Genomic DNA, 17413 nt, shown 5'->3' on the forward strand with positions numbered 1-17413 from the left:
ATGCTAAACGATTCTCCTGTTAGTTGTTGGGATGAGAATTTTAACCATTGAGTTTGAGCAACATTTCAGTGTAATAGTGTATAAGTATTGGAAGGATTTTGTAGCAGTATTGCTATGTTTCATGACATATTGCTGACGTCAGCAGCGATCCTACTTGACACAACTTTAGACGTTTGGGTAGATTTCTTTTAAGAAGTTATTAGCGTCAAGGTTGAGCCACCACTCAGCATCTACTTGATTTCTTGGTAAACTTTTCGCGTAGTGACATCATGGCTTGAGTGCTGCACAGTCAGCTACAAAGGACGGAAGTGGCGTACTTTCCCCGATTGGTACTGACAAAAAAAGGATAAATCTCGCCAGCACACGTTTCAAGTTGAAGCCGAAGGGATGGCAATTGATTGAAAATTGCGGTGCAAGTTATCGGTAACACCAGCACCAGTACCTCGGGGGGGGGGAAAATGAAAGTACATCTGACGATGGAGAAAGTCTTAACCCGTGCTGGAGCCAAGATTAATAAAGATGCAAATTCATGGCACCATCTTATCGGGGTCGTGCTGCGAGTGAAAATTACGATAGTGATTGTGCTGAGATTGAGAAAGAAAAGTTGCGGTCTTGCTGTCTGAAGACCCTTGAGAAAATGTTTGACTTGGAGTGTTGCTGTAATTATTAAGTACATCGTATGTAAGGAGTCAGTTTTCTTGAAGCTTCTTGCTGTAAAAAGGCTAACAAATACTCAGGTCACAAATTCAAAGCTACTTAATCACCGCTTTGGTGTTATCATTTAATAATCCAAGTTATTGGACACACTCTCTGTCACTCCTCGAATACTCACAAGGAATCAAACTAATCGCATCAGCATGACCATGACGTGCGAAAGAAAGTCCTATATCCTTAGGAAAGGGACAAAAATCACTTAAAACGCGAAATAGCCCTCAGAAAGCCAAAGAGCACTGGTGAAATAAATCACGACCTTGCCTCATCCTCTGATTGTGTCAGATGGGTCGTTCGATCTAGTAGATGGTAAAAAGTCCCCGAAACGAACGTCCCACGCCACGACGGTAATCGATCTCCATCTGCAGCGAACGACGGACCATAAATAACTCACTCAAGACGAGGCTTGCGATAATTTTGGCCATTTCGTTAATTCTAGGGCATCGTCGGATGCATCGCACGGGAGAGATTTGTAGTGTGGTTGGTGGGGTGAGGGCACCAGGACACCCGTTCTGTGGGGCCGGGCCAGTTGATCGTTGGACATTAATTAGCTCCCGCGCACTCGGTATACGGTATCGTTTCGGGGATTTGCGTGTTATCAGCCGGTTTGATGGCAGGCCATCGGCAAACCCAATCTTGGCACTAAAAATTAATAACCACAAATTGTGGACGATGCTTTACAGCTTCTAATCGGATGATTTTGTGGTGTTATTTCTTTCCTGCTGTTGTGGCACGGCGAGCAGGGAAAGCATGTTTTTGGTGGTTTACTTTGACACTAATGATTTTATGTATTTTTTCTTTAAAATTTATGAAAAGTAAAACATTAACGAATGATAAAAAGACTTGCTTTTTTAATGTCAACGTATAGTAGCTAGGAGTTGAATCATAAAATGCTAAGGTTTGAAGATCGAGTCTCATAAAAAGCGGCTGTTGTTAGGCAAGGATTTTATGGCTTTGTAGTAAGATCCTGCGATATCTCTGTAGATCGATTGTGTTGATAAAAGGAGAAATTTCGCGTCATTGAAATATACTACACATATAATGCTCTGCACTTATCTTCATGACTTTAAAATCCTCCTTAGCAAAATCGTATAGTTGCTCGGGGTGTAAATAAAGTTCCACATTTTGTAGCTACAAAACTAAGGTCGTTTTTTTTTGTTGGATCCCTAAGTAAAATTCCGAACATATATACGATATCCTTCTATCCCATAACGCTGAGCAAGATTCAACTCCCCCCCGCCACATAAATGAGACTAAACCGTACTGGATGGAAGCTGTAAAACCATTAAAACTGGTTCGGAATCAATTGGTGTGTGTCTTCGAGTTTTCCCACGGCCCGCATTTCCTTCCAGCAATGGGGCGAAGGCTTACACACCATTCTCTTATCGCGTACTATAAATTTAACGACTTGATTAGCCCGAACCTCCGGCTTTCGTACAAGCTTTTCCACATTCTTCGGTTCATTAATTTCGCGCCACGTATGGAGGCACACTGCTTGGGTGCGTTTTGGTGCTGAGCAGAATGAATCGAGTGGAGCGCGCGTGAAGTGGAAATTAAATTTCTTTCACTACCATATTAATGCATTCCTTTTATGGATTTTGTGTCAGTGCGCTACGGTGGGTCATGTGTTGCCGATGCTTCAGGTTTGCGCGCCAAACCGGGCTGGGGACATTGTTTCATTAATATCTGCACGTATCGATTTAACCGGTTCTGGGAGAAAACGCTGCAGTCGGTGGTAGTTGTGGTTTTGTCACAGCACGAGCTACATAAGATGCCGAGATTTATCGTTTTGCGTTTGCCGTTGGTTCAATCTAAATTTAATTACTAGTTTTAATTAATACGACTGGTACAAGTGATGCTGTGTGTTGCAGCAGAATTTCGTTGCTGTGCTGTGAACGTATGCAGAACGAGATTGTGGAGATCGTTTTCTGGGGAATTGCCACTGCTAGTGCAGGGTTGAGCATACAAGCGGGATTTGCTAGTAATAATAAATGTGGCCTCATTAAAAGGTTGTTTTGAAGTTCGAATATGTTGAAAAACCGAATTATTTTTTTAAAACATGTTTTCAAAAATCCTTTCTTTCTTTTTTGCTTCTTTGTGGATATGGAGGATGGTTTTTGCGCCTTCTTTTTGTCTTTTCGATTCACACCAAATTCTTATATCATGACTTTTAACGACCACCGAGGTCACGCCAGCCATCTAATGGCTTACAAGCTTTATTGATATTACGTAGTTGAATAGTCAGTCCTCACTAAGGGCAAACGATCTGGATAGGATTGCTACTGAAAATTGATCCAAGATGAGGTATAGCACCCGGTCTTGCCATGTAGTGGTCAATTATTGCCTGATTTTCTTATCAAGCGGTATATGTAAAGCCCTATATCAGAGGAGCATTTTCTCCTGTACAACTCTTTTTTTTTTATTAATTTCAGCTCCAAAAAAGGTGCTCCTTTTGTTTTGTATTTGTGATGTTTTTGTTTGGCTTTTTGCGTGTTATTCAGCAGCATTATTTTGCTACTTTACTTCCATTAGTATTTCTTGCGTTTTTGTTACTTCTTACTTCAACACTTCATTCAAAACTGGAATCTTTTTCCCAAGAGAATTCTCTTTCTGTACCCTTACTTTTCCACTTGCGGGAAACATTAAATGTCATATATAGGCCGAGGGTGTTTGAAATCTGATTCCGAAACAAGCCACAATAAAAGCAAATGACATCACTGCTTCCCCTGAGTCTGTACTGCCGACAGAATTGTACTCAAGCATTCCCTTGAGAACTGATGAGGACCGCAACTAGAGCAAGATGAATCAGGGAAAAGATTTAATTATTTGTATGATTTTGGTGAATGTTGACAGCGGATGTATGAAAAATTACCATTTTAATTGAAAAGATTTTCTAACCATTTTTTATGATTTTAGCTGTGGTAGGAATGTACGATGATGTGCAATATAAGCTATATTTGCAATCAACTATTTAGCCAGGTTAATATACAACTTGCACGAGTGCAAACCACCAGCAATCTGTGTCCAGTAGCACTCCCTTGAACTTCCCAAATACTCTTGGCACACAGACACACTCGCACACAATGATGATGATGATGTTTATGCACGTCGCGTTGCGGGGAGTGTTGGAGGTCGAAGGGGGTGGATGTTAGACATCATCCATCAAAAAGTTTTTCGGAAAAAACGACGCTCGGAAGCATTGCTAAAGCCATTCGTACAAGTACAATTCAAATGAAACGTATGTCCGTATTGTTAAACGACAACCGAGGCCCAGAGAACCAGTGCGAGTAGATGCAAAATTAAATCAACGTGTGTGTTCTTGGCCAACCCACCCTCGCTGAATGTGGGTTTGTGTGCGTGCAAGAGAGAGGGATAGAAAGGGAGAATGGGAGAGCGCACAATGTGCATTATTGATAGCTTTTATATGAAAATTAAATTTATCATTCAACAGAGGGAAAAACAGTTCTACATTTAGCTCTTCATTCACGTTGCTCTCACATCGTACGTTTCTTCTCTCGCTCGCTCGCTCGCTCGCTTGCTCGCTTTTCCATCCCGTACATGGGAAAACTTTCCCCCGTGACACAGTGTGACATCGGAGGCACGAGAAGGAAAAGGCAGGCCTTGCGAGTGAATGCGGAAAAGCACGACGGACCACAGACTTTCGGTCAGCCAAAGTGGCGTCACTAAATTCTTTGCATGGTTTTGTCGGCGTCCGTTGGCCCGGGAAGGCGTGGGAAGGCGTGGCTGTAGGGGCAGGTTAGGCGGTGCGGGTGCGAAAAAGGAAAACACTGAAGCTGACAGTGTGTCCTTTGACCCATAAATCAAATACTCGTGTCATCTTTATTCATCAGTGTCTATTCCACCAGAGCTTTTCGCTTCTGACATGCGACATGCGTGACGCATAAAAACATCGTTCTGTTAGATTATTTTTTGCCTTTGTTTTGCCGCTAGATGGTGGTGACGGCTGCAAGTGGTGGCACTCTTTCATGTTCGTAGGTCGATTCTGTATTTAGTTTTAGCAACAACGAGACACAAAAAACGAAAGCACGACAGTAAAAAAAAAAATAATATCATGAAAAGGCAGTGGCAGTTGGGAGGCCGAGCCGAACCGAGTGGGGTTGTGTGGTTTTTGTACGTGTTTGAAAACTTGTTTCCAGGTCGTGAGAAAAGTTCACTCACGGCTACACGGGAACTAACTGTTTTTTCCCCCCTCTGCTCCGCTCTCCCTGGGATCCCCTGTTTTCCACAAACAATGCATTGACAGTGATTGCGTCAGCAGAGGATTATGAGGCATGCATCGCGGTTTTGCTTAAACAAGTGCTGAGTTAAAATTTCGCAATTCGAGCGTGGTGGCTACGAAATAATAGAAATAATATGTGCACCAAAATCAACGAAAATACAAAGAATAGATGAACGTAAATGGGAACAAAAATTCAATGTAACCACTCCCCGTTGCGTTGATAACAGCAGCGGGTTATAAAATCACAGCACCCAGATAAGAGTTCTTCGGGGAAAATGTCTCGTCCCTCACTGGCTTCACTTTTCCGATACAGTGGAACTCATAATTGATGATTCTTAGAAGACGTCAGGGAAAGCATCACAATTCCAGGACATCAGGACAGCTCCCCTGCATCACGAAAACAGGAACCAGCTCGAATGCTCGTGGGACTTGTACTGCGAGCACTGCGAAACTCACCATCCATCATCAGAGTAATGAAACACATGAAACTATCATCCTATCACAGTCATCCACACTAGAACCGTTGACCACCGATTTGATGGTTACCGGATTTTGCAAGGGGTCAACCAGATAGGTCCTTTGTTCGTGTGGTTGTCGTGTGGGGTGGAAGAAATTTCATAAAACGAAGAAATATGATTATTATCCTTACGGATGTAACGCAATCCAACACCAAAATCTAAAATTTGCTTCTATTTTCTTTTTATTTAGATTTATGATTGGTGATTTTTGTTGCAACGTTGGTGATTTATAGTTTTGCTCATTTTGCGGTGCATCGTTGAAAATAATTGTATGTTTGTCATGTGATTGACTATTTGTTATCATCTCTTAAGCAAACCTAGTCATTTTTTGATACTCACTATTGACTAAAATTTATTATTTATCTTTTTTTCATTTCTTGTCTTTGAAAGGGATGGAACATTGAGAAAAAACTTTCAAAGTTTAATCCTTTATCTGCTTGTTATCTAAGACTGGTTATGTGAAAACTTAAAATCAATTTACTCCTTCTCTGTGCTTTATCGCTGCATGCTTACCGAAGTGGAAAGTGATGTTTTTTTTTGTGTGTGTTTTCTATTGTTTGCTCTATTTCAATAAAATCATCCACTCGCTGTACGGCTGTGCCATGGTTGAGTGATCCAGTCAATTAATTTTATGAAAGAAAATCAACACAAGAAGTGTAAGCCTTGCCGATCGATTATATACGGACAAGCGCACCGTATCACCTGCCCTTTGTTGTACATGGGAAGCATAATTGAATTCAAGCAGTGGCTTTTTGTAATTTTACAGCTTGTATAACAAAGAACGTTTGTGGTCAGACACACGGAACACAGGAACTAGCTAAAAGAGCAGCAGTGTTGTTAGTAAGAAGAGTGTGTTTTTATTGTTTTTATCATGTGAAGTGCAAGAAATGCGCCTCGATGATTGATTAATGGAAATCCGACCCCGTTGGTACGAACGATCAAAGTGATTTATGAAGCAGTGCATGAAAATGAAATCAGGGTTGGTGAAAATGCAGCCGAGCGTCGGGGGTAAGTGTATCTGGTGTTGAACGAGCGTGTTGAGCAGACTCATTATCTCTGAGTGAATAGTTTTGTTAGACGTCTCAGACCTCATTAGAATTGCTTGTTAAATTGTTAATGTACCATGTGAGCATTAAACTATTTTTATCCTATTTTAGAACCATCTGCCTGAACCTGTTCCTTGACGATCATTTTTCAAATCACGCTTATCATCCCGCAAGCAATCTTCATCTTCATCTCCGACATGTACTTCCGGCAATGCACGAAGAAAGGCCAGAAAAACCACTTGCGCTCCCTGTCAAGTGTTTAAAAAGCCAATGAACTAAACCCGGTCATCATCGACGTCAGAACTGACGATTTTTATCAGCACTAGGAGCTGCAAAAAAAGGGATGAAAGCACTATACATTGTTTTCATTTCATCACATCCGTTGAATGGTGTTTTTTTTTTTGTTGTGGTTTGAAAACGGAGCACAAAGGAGAGAAAGGGAAGCAACCGTACATCAACGGCCAACAACGTTCGGCATTCAATTTTTCATTCTCAATTGGGCGAAGGTGTCGGTGAGTTAACATCTCATAAATCATCATGCTTGATTGCCTGTTTCCGATCGATGGGCCATAGCCGATTGGGGCCTGATTTGTGCCTTTGGTTTAACCCCTTTTTTTCCTGTGGCTTACAGTTGAAGGGTTTGTTTGGAGGCTTAAGAAATTTATTTCGGAATTTTTGTTAATTTTAATTTTGAAATGAATTCAATTTATTAGTGAAAAAGTTCCAAGTGATAAACCTGTACTATTTTCTTCTTCTTGCAACGATATTACTTTACCTATGCAATACATACACTCCTATTTTCGTCAATCAGCATATCTCAACGCGTTTTTCAATCAGCTTTTCGTGGTCCCGTTTTTCTGGTAGGAAAAGTGAAGTGCCTTTCTACAACATGTTCACCACCCGGTTTTGGAAGCCCGGTAACACAAAACACATGAACGCACCATGCTTAGTGACGGTGTGATTATGGTCACGTGCTATAAAAGAGACGACGCCATTAAGATTTTCGGGATTCTTTTCTTGGTGTGCGAAGGGTGCTGCAAACATGTAAATAAGGATAGAGTTCTTGGTCGGAGAATACAACGGCAAAAAAAGGGTAAGCCCGATTTGGAGTGAGCATAAAAAGAAGGAAATAAATCGAAACGGTGTTACAATTCGAAATCAATGCCAGATTTTCCGGCCGCTCGTGGGTCGTATCTATTTTAATATTTATTCTTCGGATTATCGGGCTATCGAATCGAATATCGTAACCACCGCTGGTTGAGTGAGGAGCATTTGATGTCTGGGCGCTAGGGAAGTTAGGTCTGTGTGCTCTCCCGTACCGTATCATCATGACCATCATTTCGGGCAGCAATTCCGTTAAAGCCTTACATATACATATGCTGACCCAATCAATTGAGGTTTTGTAGAGGTGCTTTGTCGGTGCATAACCTTAAACTTGGGTAAAATATTAGGGGTTTGTTTCCCTGAATCTCGTCTTGTTGCTGGTGCTGGGAGTATAAAGGCGAAATAAGGTGCTATTTAGCTGTTTAGAATAGCCCCGATTTGAGTAGAAAAGATTGAACACACAAAAGGGCAAGCATGCAGATGAATATTGGGCTCAAATGGTGCGTGATAACGTGTCAATCACGTTTCGAAAGTGTTAAGCTGGTTTAAATTGATTGAATATATTTATCTTTTAAAAGAGAGCTTGCATCGAGGTTGCATTAGATATATTCTTTTGGCAAGTGTACTTCAAGGATGTTTATAAAAGGGCAGGCTCCTATTCTCTTTTTACTCGTATTAAAAGAAAAGGTTTAAAGTTGAAAGCTCTTGACTCTGGAAGGCTGCTCTATTCAGGAGGATTTTGTTTTTTTTGGAATTTTGTTTTATGCTTAAAGGCTGCTTAAATTCGCTTTTCTCATAACACACGCGCAATAGTAAATAGACATTCCAAAAGTAACGTTTGATATGTTTTACAATGGTTTTTATTAAGTTAAAATAATCTCTGTCGTTAAGATGTCGTCCTGATCCCTTCCCACAAACTGCGTGACAATCCTCTACCTGACAGACACGTTCCTGCATCCTGGAAACACACTTTCCTCCCCCCCCCCACCCCTCAAACCCCCCTTAAGAAAAGCGTCGTGAAAAGTGACATCCAATTTACTAGCAAATATACTTGCACCGCTCATCGTACCGTCGTACCCTGTTTGTTGCGGGAAGTACAGCCGTTTAAGCTCTTGTCATCAGTTAGAATATTTAAGGTGCTAAATGAGCGTGATACCGAAACAATGAAAAATGAAGCACGTACCACCGCCGGCTTCCTACACACCAGGTACAAAACACAGAAGGTTCAGACACGCGGATAATGTGTGTTCCATAGTTCGGGAAATTCGTTGAACTGCACCGAAACCCCGCAATTAATCATGCCGAGATTGTAGTGACTTTACGTCCTACCATGAGAAGGAAAGAGCGATAGGGTGTGTGTGTGTGTGCTGGGACGAAGGACTACGATGGAGCAATAATTTTGCCTCCTGTGGCTGGTGGATTGCAGGGCTTGCTGTTAACGAAGCGCTGGTATACACCTTAATCAACGGTAAGTCGTCGGTGAGTCGAGCCTGACGGAAAGCCGAAAGACAAGTGCTCTGATTACTCTCCTTTTCGCACGAAATCGCAGCGTATTTGTAAGAAGTGTACACGTGGGGGTAGTACAGGGTGACACCAAACATAACCCAACAATTAGTTGTTTAAAGCATTAAACGATGGGAGTTGGAGCTGAGAAATGATTTTACTTGGAAAGCAAGGTATATTATCAATCATAAATACAGGATAATGAACACTACAAAATTAGAGAAGCGGACAAGTAAAATCTTTTCTTGACAAAGAGAAAGAGCTGGCTCACCCTGTGCAATTCACTCTTCAATAAATAATCCTAGAAAATAAGATCCTTTTCTTTGGAGCGCTCGGTGTATATTTGCTGCACCTCGTTACGGGGTTGTCTGAAGACTTAGATGCTTTTCACGCTGGCTCTAGGATGGATTCGTTAGTTTCAGATTTAGCGTCGGAGCTAGCTCATTGAAAATAGAACATGCTGCTTGTGGGCTTTAGCTAGTCTAATGCTATTAAGCAAGGCGTAGCATCGTTAGAAATTAATCTATTTATAGACGTGCTTCATAATTGTTTTCGAACCGGTGCGTCATTAATCCTTTTCAGTACATAAGCTGAATTTCTGTAAAATAAATTAAATCCAAATTATTTAAAACATAGCTATTGTAGCTAGTGATTTCAACTAAACATGTTTTACAATGTTGCTGTGCTCTAATTTAAACCGCCAACTCTCATTTGCACCTGCACATCAAAACATGAACGACACACTCACGCGCGCTGCTAAGCACCCGAAGACTACACGGTCTCGCCCTACACGTGTTTGCAGCATCCGGACGGATTCAATAGGATTCAAACGCGGCATGTTTTGCAGGACTCACTTGTCGCAGTGCAAACATCGCATCGCATCGCCGATGAATGGTTTCCGCCTGTGGTAACTGATCCGTGAAACTATACGCTCAAACCACACCAAGCAAGTTAACGTGTCCGTAGACGCGCGTACCGGATGCATTTCATGACACGGCGCAGAAGTTTTTTTTTCCATCTCCCTCCACTTTACCCGACGCACCCTTTTTATCCGCTAGTTTGTTTGCATCTCTCGTGGCACACGCGTGTGCTTCATTACGTCCTACGGGCTCGCCTGTTCGATGAGGCAGAATTGTTTGGCAAATGTATCGGGGGGTTGTGGTCGATGGTGGATTCGATCGGGCGCAAGTAACGGCTGGAATGCATATCACGCACCCGCGTCAAGGATAATTGAGCCTGTGCGCACGGTGCAAAGATAAAAAGGCACATTTGCACTGGATATTGGGTAGAATCGGATGGTAGGGAAAGCTTACGCGAGTCTTCGTTATGCGAGTAATGGTTTGCTGTGAAAGGATGGATAAAGTAGCGGAGATTTCTCTCGACCAAGAGTCAGTGTAAGGATGAATTCATAGTTCAGAGTTCAGCTATAATTTTATAGGAATGATTTAGAAATTTTACTTGCTATAAAATACTATAAAATATGTATTGTTTTAAAAGTAAATCATCAACAGAACTCGATGTACTAGCGGACGTTAGAGACGACAGCGTCGCAGATCTTCTCACAGCAAGAAGAAAGAGGTTCAAATCCAAGTCATGTCGTTCGCCCGTTTTGAAGATCGGCTATTCTACCCAACTACGTGATATCAACAAAGCTAGTGAGCCATTTGATGACCAGTGTGATTTAGTAAGTAGGTTGTTAAGCAAGGAAGAAGAAGAAAAAAAAGTGCTGTTCTAAGAACGCTTCCCTCGATATCAGCACATACAATTCGTTTTTACTAGCAATGAATCCATAAATAATAGAAGATGAATCTCTTTTTCTTGTACAAGATCTAAAACCGGTAGCCAACCGAGTAGGTCCGCCTTAGAACTTAACACATCGAAAGAAATCTTCTTATTTTAGAGTCCGGTACACAAGAGGCAATGAGCCTCGCCCCAATTTCCCACACTCCAACCGAGAGAGCAATGTCGTAAATCTTTTTCCCGAGGAAAAGTCCCAGGAACGTAACGCCTGTAATCATTGCCTCAGAAACGGGTTGCCATGCTGGGTTGCTCGGCTCGTTGACAGTATTCATTCCATCCTACCTCGGTTCCTTTCCTGCTAGCTAAAGTATCGTTTGACCGCAATAAATCCGTGGCATATTTACAGCCACAAATTCTCTGTCGGTCTACGTGTGTGTGTGTGTGTGTGCGTGGGGGTATCTTCGGAAGTGCTGTTTCATTGTGCGAAGAACATGCAAATGCATTCGTTACAACATTCGATGGTGAAAGGCCCGATGATGGAGCACCTAAAACCCGGCAAATGCAGAGTGCTGATTTAGGTACATGCAGAGTGCTTTACATTTCGTTAGGACGATAAATTTCGCTTGATAAAGAAAACGCATCGGCCAGCAGTATTAACGGGGAGCGAATTAAAATCTGGTATTAAATGTTGGTGTGATTTTAGTATAAGCTGTTGTTTCGTAAGCATGTTAGGCAAATTAATTACGATTTTTCTGATCCTGGATATAGACGAAAATGTCCATCATCTATCCAACAAGTGTTTGCTTTGGTTTCTTTAAAAAGTCTCTTTTTTGCGAACCGTTCGCTGCCCATCAAATCTGAGCGCCCCCGCATCGAAAGCTGACGGCCTGTCACAAAAGCCCTTAAGCACGGATAGAATAATTACACATCCTTTCCGGTTGTGTTTTTGCTTTCCTTCCATTGTATTGACGTAGAAAAAAAAAGAAACATGAAAGAAGCTTCTGCTGCAGGGACATTCCACTCCATTTTTGGTTTGGTTTTCATTTGCTATTTATGAAACCCATTTGCTGGGAGCCTGGGTTCCAGAAAGGGCTAGGTTGGGTGACATTTTCGCAATGACACACCCGAAAGCCTTCGGCAAAGAGTCGGTAAAATTGACTCTTCAAGAGATAGCTCCAAAGATTGGAATCGTTTCGAGAAGTAGCAATTGTGTGGCTGTGGAGTGATATTGTCCAACGCTCCACTACTGCCATGCCTTACGTACAAAGCGTGACGCCCGGACGTGGCGAAGGATGGCGTTCTCGCTCTCCGCCCTACCGCAAAAGGACGCTCAGCATCCTATCAAAGAAAGTGAAAAGGATTAAACCAAATAGCTGGAGGATATTTAACGAAGACACTGAGATTGAACACTGAGCACGCTCAAGTATGTGTGGGGAGCACTGGGAGAACCAGTCGGAACGCTAGTTGGAATGGTTGGAGAGTTCGTTTCGGTGCTGAATCATGGCATTTTCATTTGAGACTGGTCTAGACTGCAGATTAGGACTGTGTGGCCCTTGTATGAAATAGAGCGATTTGCCTCCGGGTCAATCGAGGAACGGATATCCCATTTTGATTTGCATTTGGTTTGTGAAATGCTAAAAATTGTGTGAAATTGTGTATCATTCTTTAAGAGTCTACGAATGCTGATAGAATATTCTTTTACTACTATTTAAGCAAATTCTAGCTACCATCAGATGTACAAGCCTTCAATCAAATATTCTAAACTTGCCTTAGAATGGATGTGGATGGAATGGAAGCATGCTGTCAAGCCTGCTGTCAACTATGCCTCAACTGTCTCGATTAGTAAATGTGAGCTTGTAGCCTTAATAAATTTTTTGAGCATTGTCTAATTATAAAAAAGTACACTTAGACTTATCTCACAGTAGTTTACCGCAACAGTTGTTATTGTTTATCAAAAAGTGAAGCTACCAAACAAGATCCTTTTGTTTGCGAACCAGAGTAAAGGTCATTTGTAGCGGCATAACTAGTCCTAAATAATCGTCGCATGCCTCCGGTGCGCTACGGGATTCCTGTACAAGCACCTGAAATAAGCAGCTTGATTTGGGCTTCCTGTGCTGAAGGGTATGGTCGTCAGTCTTCGTAGCATAATGGCACGAGGCAGGACGCTTCTTCATACACCGGTAAGGAGTTTCAAAGTTGAAAAGTTTCCTTTCCAACTAGTACAAGTGCAGTCAGCCAATGGTGGAAGTAACACACGGTTGTTATAGTGGTTTAATTTTATGGCAGCGGAAGTCAAGCACTACTCGTGTATGTGTGTGTGTGCGGTCATGGTAAAGTTTATGGTTGTTAAGATACTAACAAAAACTCTATATCTCCCTTTTTTAAGGCTCCTCCCTCCCCTGGTACCAAGTGCACATGGAAAAATCATCCGAAAAATGCACTGAGGCGAGTAGGTTGCGAACGAATAAAAAAAAAAAGAAGCAGGTACGTTCATGATTTTGAAAAGTTCTATTATTTGTGTACTTAAAAATGGGGAAATAGGTAGAGAGCGATAAAGCACACTGCTACTCACGTTTCTATTCGTTGATTACAATCGTGACCACAGAAGAAAGGTTGAATAGGGCTTGGCTTTTTTCTTCTGCACTTGCTGCTGCTTACATCTGTCGACGTACAGAACGAGTCAAATGGGCAGCTCAGTATTTGTACGAGCAAAGTAAGTTGGTTCATCCAGTAGTAGTAGCGCTAGTACTTTACCGATTGCATAATCCAGCAAGCAGAAAAAGTGAGACCGGAGATGCTGCAGAATTCCGCTTCTTTTATCCTTCGGCGCACATCTTGATTCTCCAATATTTACTCGGCCATGTGCACATCACAATCTAGTGTCTACTTATTGACATTACTAGTTGGCAAATGTGCTTTCGCTGCACACGCTGAGCGTGTTGTATGTTTGAAAGGTGTGCAAAAGCGCTGTGCACCGGTTTTTTGGAATTATAGAGAGGCACGTTTTAAATACGTGACACGCTGTGCAATCAACTGCAGCGAGACCATCTGTTTCGGACGAAATGACAACGCTCCAAAGCGATGGTGAGCTGTTCAGATGATGGTGTCTAAACGCGCTGGTTTGATGAACGTATATCCACACTTTTGGTGACCATTTAATAGCACCAGAGACATTAGAAATTATGGCAAATATTTTCGTTTATTAAATGTTCCACATATGATATGAGCTGGAAGGACATTTTATTGTGAGGAATCGTTCGAGCTGGTATGAAAATTCCCAAAACAAGCAGTAACATGATGTTTAATTTGTCCCAGGCCAGCTGTACATCGTGACAATTATTGTAACCGAATGTAATCCGGTGCGCTTTTCCGATTGATTTTTCCCCTTTCGATTTAAAACAAAAATCCGCTTACCAACCACCGACCATCATCATCGGCATGATAATATGTTATTTCCTCATTATCATCAAAATCGTTGATTAACATTGTTTTCGATTGTTCTTTAAATACAATGGGCTTCGATTACCGCAAGCTGATTTCATCCGCGGTTTATGTCAATTCTCGTTAAAATCCATTACAAATAGCAACGCAAGAGGAGGACCTTGGTTGAAATGGGGTGTTTAAAGTCCATTCTTTATAATTGGAATAAAGTCAGAAACTTTGCTTTTTGTTGAAATTGAACAGATTTTTCTTTGTTAAAATGAAAGAAGCTGAATGTCACACATTACCGTGTGCGTTTCCATTTCGTTTGAATAGACGATGCTTCCATCGAATGCAACGCATGGATGGAAAACTGCAAGTTAAACTTTGAAGGCTTTTGTGCATGATTCCAATTTGTCGACTTGTCGGTTTCTGTCGTATGTCCATTTCCAATTCGTTACGCATTTTCTTTCCGAGAAATGCATCATGAATGAAACGTCGATTCTGATGAAAGGATGATATGAGGGAAATTCTCTAATGAAGCTTAGCAAACGTTAGGTGACATTCCAGGGCATGGCTTAAGTAAGTATAATGAATCATTTTCCTTTTCAATTGCCCAACAAAAAATATCTTCTGATTAAAATATTCCACTTGCTCACAGTGCCACAACATTGAGGTATCGAAAATCGCGTTCGAATCTAATTTAAACAGCTGCTAGAATAGTCCTGGGCCGTATATTCACAGCTACGAGGGGGTTGTTTTTCCAAATTTTCAAACCCAATCTCATTAGATTCATCTGCCCGGACCCGACTGATCGAAGCAAAACCTTCAAGTGGGACAACTGCACAGAACGTGTCCGGTACGGTGGTAGTTTCGAGCGAGGCGCACGACTTATCGGCAGTTTGGACTAATCGATTCGGAAATCGGAAACAATCGCCGGAAGTTGTGAGTTTCAGGTTGGGAAATTAGTTCAGGTGCACAATGAAGGCAGACCCGAGAAAAGGAATACACCCCGGAGGGACGGAAATTCGGACAAAGGTCATTGAGATTGTGTAGGATTTCCTGAACACCGGTGCTCTTGTGTCGTAGGAAGCGGTACCGGTTCCCGATCCCTTAAAGGCAACCGGGCCTAGGCTTGGTCTTGGTCTCCGGAACCAATCGAACCTGCGTGGAACGTTTTCAGATTATAATCCAATTATAACCTAGCCGCTAACAACAATCCTGCAGACAGTACGGAACGACTGAGTGTGGACCGTCTGGTGGCAGCAAATTCCCTGTAGCGAACATTTTGAAGGGTCAGTCCTGCCTCGCTCCGGACGCGTGTTTCTCTCCACCAGCACCAGTCTGGTTAGTCTGGTAGCGTAGATTTCACTCACCGATAGGGTACAGTTGGAATGACGGCTAGAGTTTCATTGGACCTTACTTTGACATTGATTATTATTATCTGATTTATCTGCTGTATACGGTAACCGACACAATGGCGTGTGGCAGCCTCCGTGGCCCACGGAGGTCATCAAGGATACTCTGATTTGTGTGCACTCCATTCCGAAAAGGGGTTTCCGACAAAAGCGAACAGATTCTCGAGCGGTTTGTATCTTTCTCCCTCGCATTCTATACGTTCCTCGCATTTCATGCCGCAAAAATATCTACAGCTCCATGACGGAGCTGGCTCAAATCGATGGCACGATGGCAATGCGATCCGACAATCGGGACCGAAGGACACGCTGGCAATCGTTGATCCAGCAGCAGCAGCAGCTCGAGTGCGGTAAGCGTTTAATCGCTTTTTCTTTGGTCCATCATCGCCACTCTCAATCACCCAGGGCTTCGTGGAAACGTTGGGAAGTCGCGCCAACACTCACCAGCGCCTGCCGACAGGCAGTAGAGTGTTTTCGATTGTCAAGCGGCACAAGCTGCACTTGAGCTGGCTCGTGCTCTCGAAGGCCTGTTGAAAGCTGCTCTGCATCATGCTGTTGAATGCTGCTCCATCGACAAGTGTCCCAACCGGTTGATGGTTTTCCTTCCCCATTGGGAAATTGAATGTTGATGAACGTTGGTTGCTGATGATCCCGCGGGGGAGGGTTTTTTTTTGTATTCTCCTGGATACATTGGCAAATTGCAAAATGTTTCTAGATCTGGTCATCTGGCAATGTTTTCAATCATATTGGCATAGCAGCGCTGTATCGGTGAATCTTCAAAGTCAACCGCCGGCCAAGCTGTGTAATGAATATTTTATGGTGCTTCGTGTTACAAAGGATCTTTCGATAACGGAGCACTATCTTACACGACGTTCCAGTGGCTTACTTCTAGTGAAGTGGAATTAAAAGTACAACCTTGAAGGCTTGTTTTCCGTGCATGCTTTGCAGCGCTTGATGAAGAGGTGCATGATTTTAATGATGCATCTCAATCGGGTTGTGTTTTTTTTCTGCCTGAGGTGTTAAACAAGGGAATAGTTGAAGTATGATGACATGTTGATGCTTTGATGCAACATTAATGAGATGGATAAGATCAAAATGCATGTCCGGACTATATTTAGCTTGTGCAAAATGGAGAAGAGCATTGTGGATGCTGCTTTGTTGTGGAACGGATCGATGGGAAACTAGTTCTACTTAAAAAACATAAAAATACTTGTAGAAATCAGAGAATAAATTTAAAATGGAGAAGAACAGGTAGATTGCTCAAGCTCATGACATTGAAGAAAAAATATCACTGCTTAGGATTTACCAGAAAACCTGTATAAATATAAAGACACAAAATCTTCACACAAGAATATCTGATAAAGATATTATTTCGTTAAGTACCATTCAGCCACAAGCTTTCAGAAGAATTGTGCCATAGCCACAGACCCCAGGCTTTGCCTTTTTTTCGCCAACCCAACCAACTTGCCAGAACCATTTTGCATCCACAGTGTTTGTTTTTTTCCCCCTCTCCTGTACAAGCATAAACTTACGCATTTTAATTGTATTATTTGAATAATTCTCCCATATATTTTCATACACCGAGGCCACACAATTATGTCAGCATGAGTTACGGCTAATGGGTCATATACTTTTAATGTAATTATTTTCCGAATGTCCGATCAATTTCCGTGCTTTTCTGCCGGGTTTTACCGTGGTGGAAAGCAGAATCATCTC

At 42.1% G+C, this 17413-nt stretch overlaps 2 protein-coding genes across 2 annotated transcripts in view; one reads left to right on the forward strand and one right to left on the reverse strand.

Annotated features, from left to right (window-relative positions):
* The window catches only part of LOC126568629 (protein anon-73B1), a 793767-nt gene extending 781354 nt beyond the window's left edge, over positions 1 to 12413 (reverse strand). The window contains exon 1 of the mRNA XM_050225138.1: positions 12406 to 12413. The gene's annotated coding sequence lies outside the window, so the exon portion shown is untranslated. The remainder of the gene's footprint in view (positions 1 to 12405) is intronic.
* The window catches only part of LOC126568418 (uncharacterized), a 366923-nt gene that overhangs the window by 336416 nt on the left and 13094 nt on the right, over positions 1 to 17413 (forward strand). The gene's annotated exons all lie outside the window — the stretch shown is intronic.

Source organism: Anopheles maculipalpis, chromosome 2RL (genome assembly GCF_943734695.1).
Source record: "Anopheles maculipalpis chromosome 2RL, idAnoMacuDA_375_x, whole genome shotgun sequence".
Taxonomy (NCBI): Eukaryota; Metazoa; Arthropoda; class Insecta; order Diptera; family Culicidae; genus Anopheles; species Anopheles maculipalpis.